The sequence below is a fragment of the Catharus ustulatus genome, chromosome 28 (assembly GCF_009819885.2).
Source record: "Catharus ustulatus isolate bCatUst1 chromosome 28, bCatUst1.pri.v2, whole genome shotgun sequence".
NCBI classification, from domain to species: Eukaryota; Metazoa; Chordata; class Aves; order Passeriformes; family Turdidae; genus Catharus; species Catharus ustulatus.
This window is the reverse complement of record NC_046248.1, coordinates 82,592-94,246: the sequence shown is the minus strand read 5'-3', so window position 1 is coordinate 94,246 and position 11,655 is coordinate 82,592. Positions and strand designations below refer to the sequence as shown.

The 11,655-nt window shown below is 48.4% G+C and overlaps 1 long non-coding RNA gene across 1 annotated transcript; it reads right to left on the bottom strand.

The window, feature by feature from the left end:
* Nucleotides 1-2,394: 2,394 nt before the first annotated feature.
* LOC117008071 lies at nt 2,395-5,584 on the bottom strand. The gene is made up of 4 exons (XR_004420248.1): nt 5,436-5,584; nt 3,629-4,519; nt 3,359-3,435; nt 2,395-2,707 (listed from the first exon to the last, which is right to left on the bottom strand). It is a non-coding gene; the product is annotated as an uncharacterized LOC117008071 (long non-coding RNA).
* Between the last annotated feature and the right edge of the window lie 6,071 nt (nt 5,585-11,655).

The window sequence follows — 11,655 nt, the reverse complement described above, 5'->3', positions numbered from 1 at the left end:
TGTAGACAGACTTAAAGATGCCCTGGAGAAACAGATTGATGGTTCCAAGGCACAATATGAATTGCTGAGAAAACTTGCCTTGTGCAATGCAAATGGATGATGCAAATCTATTTTAAGAGCTCTGCCCACAGACACAGAGCCAACTATTGAATAAATGGTGGAAAGCTGCACAAAACACACATCCACCAAAAACACAGTAGCCCTGGCAGCTTCTAAAGGGATTTCACAGGGAGTCTCAGATGTTTTTGCAATGGTGAATTCCAAACAAAATGCTCGCTGTTTTTACTGTGGAGAAATTGGGCACTTTGTAAAAGACTGCCCAGAAAAATCAGCTTCCCCAAACCCTAATAATAATTTCCAGAAACCCCAGAAACAACAAAAGAACCAACAGTACCAAAAATAACTCCTCCAAGAGCGTGGCAGCAGCCCCGCGCTTCGACAACAAATCAAAGGCTGCTTTCCACCCCAACCCTCCTGTGAAAACCGGGGGACACTTCAACCCACTGACACAGGAGATTCCAGACTACATCAAGCAGACCCAACATACGGAGCGTTACAGATGGGAACCAGGTGCCAGCTGGTAAACATTTTATCTCTGAACTTTACAGATAAGAACTTTTGCCGTGTTCCCACAGGAAAGTGAGGACCAGCCGATGGTCCCTGGGACATTTTGATTCTAGATGACACCTTCCATGGCCCATCACAGATTTTTGTTTTGCCTGAAATTCAGTCTGTTTCGCCTGGACAAGAAATCTTTGTTCAATTTAAATGTGTAGACATTCCCTTCTATCTCCCAGAGAAAATTCCAGTCGCACAAGCTTTCCTGCTGCCAAAAAACTACGTAGAGCAGATTCCACTCAACCCCACAATTTTGTGGATGCAAATTATGGGAACAAACAAGCCCATGCTTGAATGCAACATTTTCTGCAAGGGAGAACAGGAATGCTGGACACAGGTGCTGATGTGACCATCATCGCCCACTCGGAGTGGCCAGTCAGTTGGCCACTACAACCAGCGGCAGGTATGATCTCAGGCATTGGTGGTGTCGCTGAGTCCATGCAGAGCAAGCACAATGTCATCATCGAAGGCCCTGAAGGCAAGTTGGCCACCATCCGCCCGTTCGTGGTAAAAGCCCCCATCACCATATGGGGCAGGGATGCCCTATCCCAATGGGGTGCTTCCCTCAGAGTTCATTGCGGGATTTTTAGTTGGGACCATTGTTGAACGCGCGTGTCCCGAGACTCCACCCCTCACCTGAAAAAGTGATCAGCCTGTTTGGACAGAACAATGGTCCCTTTCTAAGGCCAAATTATGCGCATTGCACACCCTGGTACAAGAACAACTTGCCAAAGGCCACATCACCGAGACCACAAGCCCTTGGAACTCTCCAGTCTTTGTTCTGCGAAAACCTGGAACCAACAGGTGGAGACTTCTGCACGACCTTCGCAAGATAAATAATATCCTTGAGGAAATGGGTCCCCTTCAGCCTGGTCTGCCCTCACCATCGATGCTGCCTCGAGATTGGACTCTTGTTGTCATCGACATCAAAGACTGTTTCTTCAGCATTCCACTGCACCCTCAAGATGCACCGCGTTTCACTTTCTCTGTTCCCTCTCTTAACAAAGAAGCTCCTCTCAAAAGATACCACTGGCTTTTCCTTCCTCAAGGACTCAAAAACTCTCCTACCATATGCCAATGGTACGTGGCTCACGTCCTCTCTCCTGTCCGAGAAGAATTCCCAGACGCAATCATTTACCACTACATGGATGACATCCTGATTTGTGCATCAGACAAGAAGTACCTGGACAAAGCAGTCACCTCCACCATCGAAACCATCCAAAAAGCAGGATTTGAAATTCGAGAAGACGAAGTACAATACACCAGCCCGTGGAAATACCTTGGACTCCAGATCCGTGAAAGAACCATCATTCCCCAGCAGCTCTCCATTCGAGATGACCCAAAAACCCTGAGAGACCTACACAGCCTGTGCAGATCCATCAACTGGATACGCCCCCTTCTGGGAATCACAACTGAAGACCTCGCTCCCCTGTTCAACCTCCTCCGTGGTGATGACGACCTGGACTCTCCACGCACTATCACCCCTGAAGCCAGAGAAGCCATCACCAAAGTCCAAGAAGCCCTGTCCTCACGTCAAACCCATCTCTACGAGCCCAGCCTGCCTTTCCAGTTTGCCATCCTGGGAAAGGCCCCTCGTTTCCATGGACTGATTTTTCAATGGGACTCTCAACTCACAGACCCTCTGTTGATCCTTGAATGGGTTTTCACAAGCAACCAGCCCACAAAGACAATCACCACATTTCAAGAAATCATGGCACAACCAAAAAAGAAAATCACAACCCCCATCTCTTCTTCTGCAAGGCAGAAGAGCATTACCCTCAAAAACCACGAAGTCTTCCTAAGGTAACGAAGAGAACGTAAAACTTTACTTAAAACAAACACAAAAGTATGCAGGTGCTTTGCATTGAACAGTAAGAAAATAAACAAAACAGAACTGTTTCTGAGGCTCCAAAAACACAGAGAACATGGAACTATCCAGAAAAACAGAGAACATGGAACTATTTACATCCTGGAGACCCAGTAAAGGCACTTGGGTTCCAGTCAGAGTCACTATAAATTCTGTCTCGTTCAGTCTATGAGGTCAGGCCGGCTCCTGGTCACATTCTCTTGGTTTGTTCAGCAGAAATCTCTGGAACAAAAGGAGGGATAGAGAAAACATTTGGTTGGGTTCATCCAACAGGCACATCTGGCAGAAGACAGTCAATGACTGAAGTCACTTTACTCAAAGAGGACCTGCACACATTTTTGACTTTCAGCAGCTACCTCTTTATGGAGAGGATTTTTAGAGCCTCCCAGCCCTTCTGCCAGGCACATCCTGATTATTTTCTTTTGCAAGTTTGCCAGCAGATCATGGCAATGCATCCCTTTTCCCAAAGGAGCCCACTCCATAAAACTCCATAAAGCTTTGTGTTTTATGGAAAATGACACTGCAAAGGCCCTGTGGGATGGCAGGTTACAGCTTCTGAGTATTCCCCACTGCTTGCACCACAGGACAACACAATATTTGCAATGACTAAACTGTACAATCAAAAACAGAGCAGCAACTCTAGGAATTCCTTTTGGCAAATACTGGTCACAAGCCCAGCAAGGAGTCAAAAATCCTAGGGTTGCCCATCTGTAGCCAAGAGCTGCCCTGATGGGGCAGCTCTCCCCCATCCCTCCCTCTCTCTTTGCTCCCAAAACGAGGAAGCAATGAGGAAGCAGAAACCAGGGTGGCTGCAGTGCCAGCCAAGCCTGGTGTCTCAGGAACTACAGGCAAGGCTGGGAAACAAACACTTACTGTTCAAACTTCTGTCGTCTTGTCTTCATTTGGCAGAAAATCTCTGGGAAACGATTCTTCTCATCCCCTGCAGATCCCTGAAAAAACACAGAGAGAGAAAGCTGGTCAGAGAGAGATGCCTAAAGCAACTCCAAAGCCTGGCTTTTCTAAATTTCCAGAGAAAATGTTCATTTGTCCCAGGCATAGTCTGTGCTCCAGGTTCTCCCCCTCTTCCCCAGCAATCTCTCCAATAATGGAAATGGAACCTTGGATTCTCACTTGGCAACTCACAATGCTTTGTAATCATTAAACTTTTCCCAAGCATGGAGAAATTCAGCAGCAGGTTTCCTTGCTCAGTGGCGGAGAGAGCAGTGACGCCTGCAGCCTGGAAAATTATGAGGGAAAAAGGAGCTGTTAGAAGGCAACAGGAACACTGTGCACACCCTGGCCTAACTCACAGCCCACCCTCCCCCAAACATCCTAAATCCTGACAAACCAACAATAAACAGTCAAATTTTAAAAAACAGCCAGGAAAATCCAATTTTATAATCCAGAAATGCAAAGATGCAAGGGTTATGAACAATTTTCTAAGCAAACTGTAAAACTTCAGGCCCAGGTTGCAGCCACACCCAGAGGTTTGTTGTTTCTTATTTTTAACCTAACCACCCTTTTCTGTTTATAAAGACACTCCTTTTTACACCAGTCTTGTATTTGCAGTTGCTCAAAAATAGTTACTTATCTGAGGGGACGAAGACAACACACAGCACGCATGGGTTGCAGGAATCCTCCAGCCCACTCTCCTGGATATCCATGCTGATATCCTAGGATTGCACCTTGTGATCTTCCTCCACTTTCCTGTGCTTGGCAAAGGATCCTGGCAGGGCTGTCCATGGCAGGCAGGTTCTGGTTCCTGGCAGGGTTGTCCATGGCAGGCACGTTCTGGTTCCTGGCAGGGCTGTCCATGGCAGGCACGTTCTGGTTCCTGGCAGGGTTGTCCATGGCAGGCACGTTCTGGTTCCTGGCAGGGCTGTCCATGGCAGCCAGGTCCAGGTTGTCAGTCTCGGTTCTGGGTCCCTTTCAGGTCGTCGTGTCCAGTTTGGTGCACGTTGTGCAGCAGTCATGTCCAGCAGCGATGGCAGCACCACATTCCTCCTCTCAGTTTGGAATGAAGCTTCTGATGCTCTGGACAAGAGAAGGAAATTCATTAATATGATGCACATATAATGTTCTTAGAAACTTGGCTACATCCTGTACCAGTGCTTGTCAGTGTCTCAACTAGACAACACTTCCAAAGCTGAGAGGCTTCAAGTGAGAGGGACTTTGAATTGGCAGAGACTTCAACATTCAATAACACAGCAGCCTAGCAGATTTCTGATCATCTGAAATCAGGATGACCAGGGAACTCTGGCAGCAAGAAGCAGCACCAAATAGCTCTCAACCTTCTTTCACCACTGCTCATTTCCACCATTTTTAGTCAGCTTCTCAAAGTTTCCAAGAATATACCAGGCAGTGAATCCCAGCTCATGCATTGCAGCATCAGAAGAGGAAGAAATGGAGTTAAACACAGTGAGAAGGCTCAGATGTGGGGCTGCACTTCTTGCCTAACTCTGCTGTGCATGGGACAGTCCTCTCCCCTTTCAGCACCCACCTTTCCCTTTGGTCCCCACTCCCTGCACCTGTGCTCTCCAGCTGCTCTGCCTTGGCACAGCTGAGGACAGCTTGTCACAGAGCACAGCACCATCCCAAGAGCCCCCTCTGCCCAAAAACACCTCCTACCCCTCCCACCCCAAAAGCCAGCACATGACTAAGAGTGCTCATTTCCCCTGAGGAAAAAGGAGGAAGGAACTCCAGAATTAAAGCTTTTCCATTCCTACCGCAATTGGAACATCCCTTCCCCCAGCCAAACACCACCCTCAATGCCTCTGAGCTTTCAGAGGATGTCAGAAGGGAAAGGCTCCCTACCCTCTCCCACCTACACCTGCAGAGCTGCTTTCTGCACTGTGAGGGCCAATCTGCAGCAGTTGAAGTTGCAGAAGGCACACAAAATGAGAAGCACACTCTCAAGTGTCTGGACAGAAGATACAGTTCTTCGTCTTACCCTTCTGAAGGGAGACTTAGATTTACACATCCCACCACTGCACACTCATTTCAGTTTCCTGGAGTCTTTCTTAGCAGCAGGTTGGCATTTTTGGGGGAATTTTTTTTCTCACTCCTTTTTCTTCCTGGGTGTGTCCCCCTTGTCTTCTCTCTAACAGGAAGAAAGAAAAAAAGAGGGAAAAAAACCAGTCAGGTCTTGAAAGTTCACATAAAGTACAGACCAGTACAACTTAGTTTGACAGATTCTGGTTGAAAACAGCAAAAAATAACACACTGGAGCAACCTTTAGAGGAGAAGGATCATGGCTCTAGTGACAACCTATGAAGGGTATCTCCACATGGGTTGTTCAAACACCACCTTGGCCATTGTCCAAACCCACCTCCCACTGCCCCTCTCAGCTTCTTCTTTCTGGGGGACTCATCAGGACTCTCCATTTCTTTTCTCTTCATATCCGGCTTCCTTGGAGGAAAGAACAATTGCTTCTCCCCAGGAGGTGAGGGCACTTTCTCTTGGTGGAAATCCCCAGACCTGTGGCCATTGGGGATGATTTGCTTTGATTTTAGGCCCTTATATTTGAAAAACAAAGCAAAAAAGCAACACCAGCAGTTGAAGCACTCAGCCAGGAAACAGAAAACTCTGGCTCAGGTCTACAGAGTAATTTGCAGTGTTGAATTACAGCTCGAGTAGAGATTAGAACTCTGGCAAATAACATCATTATTGTCTCAGTTTCTGCAATTGCACATTTCTTTTTAATGGCAGCTGACTCAAAGATGAGTGTCAGACACCCAACCCACCAGTAAATACAGCTACATGTACACACAGATCCTATAGATAGCTGACAGACATTAGAAATAGAAGGTCTAAAACCAGACACTGAGGCACTTCCTAAACACAGATGGAGATGAACAAGCACATATCTACTCTACACACCGGGTATGAAGTACAGGGCACAATCCAGATCACTGTTCTCACCTCACTGGTAACTGCCAAGCAAATGTCATGTAGTCTAGAAAGTAGGACTTCTGAATGGGACCCAGCCAGGTGTTTGATGCTGACAAGTCCCTTCTCCTTATTCTCTCTGAAAGGCAAGTACCAAAATGATTGGTGTTTCTCTCCACCCAAGAACGAGGCAGCACCCTCTGAAATTACCAGGCTGGCAGCTCTGTCAAACAATGGGAGGTGTTTTTTAAGGAGTACTTCATGAAAATGTGGAAGTTGTTGCCACGGGATGCTGTGGCTGTCAAAAGCATACACAAATCCAAGAGGCAAATAGAGGGGTTTTAGAGCCTTCATTTGTGGCTGTTTAGAAGACAGCCTTTCCAAAATCTCTGGCACATGAAGTCCCTATGTCACTGCTTCCAAGAAGTAGTGAGACTGGCCCATGCTGCTGTTTCTTGTCACCTCCTTGTACCTGTCCCTGAGACACAATCCCACTGGGCTGTTGCTGGGACATTTTCCTTCTTTGCCAGCCCCAGCAGGCAGTTCAGCAGGAAGAACTACAGGAAGCTATGTGAGGCAGCACAGGGCTGGAGACAGATCACATGGGAATCCCTGAGTGCCACCAAGACCTCCCACACCTGCAGAAGCTCTCTGCACCTCACAGAGCACCAAACAGAAATGGGGAAGAGAAAGCAGAAGAGAAAGGGCAAAGGAAAAGCAACTACACAAGGAGATTCCTTGTGGCAGATTTTTCATGCATATCCCAGTGTGGATGGAGTCCTTATCCCTGTGTGAATGAAGCATCCACCAGCAAGTGGATGCCAACCCAGACATCAAAACACAGCCCAATACCAACTAACATTTGTAGGTTTATCAACTCTGGGCCTCCTTCTGTATATGCCTAATTATAGGACACATGGTGAGTATTGATAAACCATCTTAGACCCATATGAAGCAGTGAGAAGGAAAAGTTAAATTCTAAAAGGGCAAGATTCCTGGAGGATTTTATGTCTTTTTCATTCTCTTCTGCCATGAGCCCTTCAGGATTAATGACAGGCTGAGGGACTCAAAAGCACAGCTCAGTCCACTTCTCAGAAAGAGGAAAGGAGTCTGAGCTGGAGCTGCTTCTGGGACTCACATGCAGGAGCTCATAGGGAGACTCTCTCACCTGCCATTGCTGTCAGCAGTGGGACCTGAGAGAAATCTTACTCAGTCCCACTGGGCCAGTGCCCCAAGGCACCCAAATCTCTACACCCAGAACTGCTGCCATCCTGCTTCTACCTTCAGCCAGCATATCTCCTCCCACAGTTTCCTCTCTTCCCTCAAGATTCCCTTTGCAGCTCCATGGAGCAGATGCAAAGCAAGGAAACAGCACAGAGCTGCTGCAGCTGGAGCACAGCTGCAGAGCAAGGCCAAGAAAAGACTGCTGTCAAATCTTGATCCTCTCTCTGCTCTGGAGTGCTTTCACCAGTGCCCTTTGGCCCTCTGGGCTGTCGGGGCTCAGAGGCTCTAGCAAGATACACTTCTAACCTCCTTTCAGGCTAAGAGGGAGACAGAGTGACTGGGGCCTTTCTTACCAGTCATGGCTGCCAAGCAAGGAGAGTACCTGGAGCAAGGACTGCTGTGGCTCAGCAGAGGCTGTGTCCTTGTGCCCATGCCCATGGAGCAGCTCCTCTCGGCGCTCGGCACCAGCGGCCATCTGCGAGGTCACTGTGAGGAGAGGGTGAGCCCTGAGCGCTGCAGCCCCGGGCAAGGCACCCGCCATGGAGCAGCCTGCAGCCCCAGCTCCCAGCCAGGCTTCCATTGCTGCAAACGGGCACTGCCTCACACACTGCCCTGCTCTCTGCCTCCTTGGGCTCCTTGCTTTCTCACAGCCCCCCCAGCTCGGCGCAGCTCCAGGCTAAACCTGACCATGGCCCACACAGCAATTGCCAGTTCCCAAGTGCCACAGGCAGCGCAGCCAGCGGCAGGTTCCTGAGGCCGCAGAGCTCCACTCCCTGCCAGTCAGGGCTGGCCAGCGGGAATGGCTGCCCCAGGAGGGAACCCCCAGGGGCCTCTCTTGTCCCAGTGCCCTGATTTCCCCCAGCCCTGAGGACTGAGGCACTCTGCAGCTCCTGAGGAAAGAGCTGCAGCTGCCTCATGACAGCACCAAGCCAAGCCTGAACAACCCAACTTAGGCCTTTACCACTGCTTTATTCAGCTCAACTTTCCAATGGATTTCTAAGAACCAACTGCTGCAGTACTACCAAGCTGGAGCAAATCAAAAATAGATTAGCTGTTTATTCTCAGGAAATCTTATGGACCCAAAATTGCAGATGTGCTGGCTGAGGCAGGAGGCAGTTTGTGCTCCTTGTGCGAGGAAAAACGCATGCAGGAAAAAGCTGTCATGGAGCAGGCTTACCTGAGGAGTTGCATGGGATGCTGCCATCCTCATGGATCATGGGCAAACTGGGCACCTTGTCCTGCTTCCTCAAGACCTTCTTCTTCAAGGCACTACCAGGGTGATTACTCTGCACACTGGAAGCTGTGCCATTGACAGGTGGTAGGCTGGAGCCTGCAGAGAAAAAAGAAGAGCTTGTAAGTGGAGGTGCTGGACAGGGTGATGATGGAATGGGCCACAAAACTTGCTGGAGCTGGGTCACATCTCTTTGTTATCCCAAAACACTTCAAGTAGAACACTGGCACACTAACATAGGACAAGGATCACAGAATTACAGAATCCTAGAAGAGTTTGGGTTGGAAGATCCCTTTAACCACCATCTAGTCCAACCCCTGGGAACAGGGACATTTTCACCACGATCAGTTCCTCAGGGCCCCGTGTAAACTGGCCTTGAATACCTTTAAGGATGGATCAACAACAGCTTCTGTGGGCATCCCCTTCCAGCATTTCATGGTCTTCATTATAAAAACTTCTCCCTAATATCTAAGCAAAATCTACCCTCTTCTACTTTAAAACCAAAAGCAGTGATGCTTCCCTTAAGAAACAAGGAAAACCCAGTATTGCTTTGCCTTTGTTGGCCTGTTTCAGAGGCTGGCTGGGGAAGTTCCCAAAGGAAAGTGCAGATAACCTTGGCTGATGCCCTCGGGCTGAGTGCTGCCCCCGAAGGTCCCTGCTGCCGCCCTCGGGGCAGCGCACACAGCACTGCAGCCAGAGCCCTCAGCCGGGATTCACTGGGGAACGCTGCTTGCTCCTGGGGCTATAACAGCAGCACTGCTTCGGGGCTTCAGCACAACTCTGCAGTGCCAGCTCCTCGGCAGGGAGTGGTGGGAGAAGGATCTCTGCTGTTTGCATTAAAAGGAGTGGAATTTTGAGTCTTCCAGGCTGCACCTGGGTTGAAAGGGGGGGAAGCTGATATTCTGTTACTGACTCAGTGAGGCCATGGGCAAGACCCTTCATGTCTCTCTATTTTTCTTTGGGGAATGGAAATCAATCCTATGCAAGCTTCCACCCAGATGCAAGCAGAACAGCCACCCAGTCTGATTGCAACACTGTGCAAAGGGCAAGCAAAGGGTCATAAAGGACCACAAGTGTAGGCACCACTTACTTGCTTCAGCTGCGTCCCTGGGCTCAGCTGTCAGTGGAGGCATCTGCAAGGATGTTTTCTTTTCTCTTCTTCATCTCTTCCTTAAAAAGTTCCACATCCTTTGGCTCTAAGTTCTCTTCAGCTAACATGCATAATGCTGCACGGATCTGGTTGCAATGGAAATAGATCACAGACTGTAAGCAGAGACACACAAACCAGGCACAACATCTCATCAGGAGCTCAGAGTGCCAGAGGCTTTAATCCAGCTCCATATACATTCCAACAGCTTCAGGAGAATGTCTCCCATCCTCACCTTGGCAATTACACACTGTGAGGTGGAACACTTCAGTGCCACAACCTTACACTGCTCCAACTGCAACGTAGGACAGGAAGCCCTGCTTGGAGCATGAAAGTCATAGGAATGCTCCAAGACAAATGAAGAGCTCCCACAACCAGTGAGCAGGCAGTTCAGTTCCTACAGGCCACGGTAGAAGAATAAAAACCATATGCAATATGCAGCAAGGAGGGGTAATTAGCTGCTGCTTAACACTCATGGCCAGGAATTGCAGCTGTTTCCCAATTCCTGGCTTCTGAAGGACTCAGCTCTGAAGGACTCTGAATGCCTTGGTCTCTGAGACCAGGAGACCAAAAGGAGGAGTCATGTGCAAACAAGTTGCAGAAACACTGATATCAATGAGCAGAAAATGTGAGAATGAGAGGGCTGTGAGATACAGCCAGAAAGGGAACCAGGAAAAATCCAACTCTCCCATTTTATTGTGCAGCCTTGCTTGAGAGGAATGCTGGATTTGTCTTTATAAACAAACTGTGGGTCTGCTGGTAGATAAGGCTAGCATTGAGAGATAGAAGAAACAATGGGATTGATTGCTCTGATTGATTAATGGAAAAAGATATTTGCCTTTACAAAAAAACTGCAGAAATGAAACTGGGTATTGGAAAATGAAAGAAACCATGGGGGGTGGGGGGGCAACACTATGAATTCTGTAAGAATTAAAAATTAAAAGGGACAGTTATACATTAGAGGGGAATCTCAGGTATCAGGCGTTCCAGGAAGTCTGTGCCTCTCAAGTACCTCAACCACTGGGGAAAAAGAGGGAAATGCGGCCGGGAAAGCAGGATAAAAAGGAGACTGTGTCCTCCAAAAATCTGAGAGATCCCAGGGGAATGGCCCATGGCCTCTCCCTTTATTAGAATAAAGAAAAGGACCTCCTCTGTCTCCTTTTTGGAAATAAACCTCTGGAGTTTGTGGATTAATTTTCCTGACATACTCAACATTAGAATCTTTACTTCTCTGCTTCTCAGGGTGCCCTTTGCCCACCTTCACTGGTGTGTAGCTTGCTCTGCCCTTCAGAACTTCTCTAAAACGGCCTTTGCACATAAAGAATGCTTCAGGCATGACCTTAGCACCATCTCCAAATCAGTGACTTTGGCACTACTGGAAATAGCCAAGCAATTGTTTCGTAGCTGTCAAATACATTCCCAAGAGAATCCCCATCCCCCAAGAGTGGAGATTATGATTTTCAGGGACATTTTGAGCCAAGCACTAAACAGCCACTGCAAAGGAAGTCTGCTCATCCCTGTCCTTATCCCTTACCTTTCCAAAGCCGTCCCTCAGGTCTTTGTCACTCCTAAGCCCAGGACTGGTGGGATGATCTGTCTCCTTGGCCTGGCTCACTGGGAGGACTGGTACTGGATGCAAAGAAAGTGCACAGGCTCTCCAGGCTGCCACAAGACCCTTCC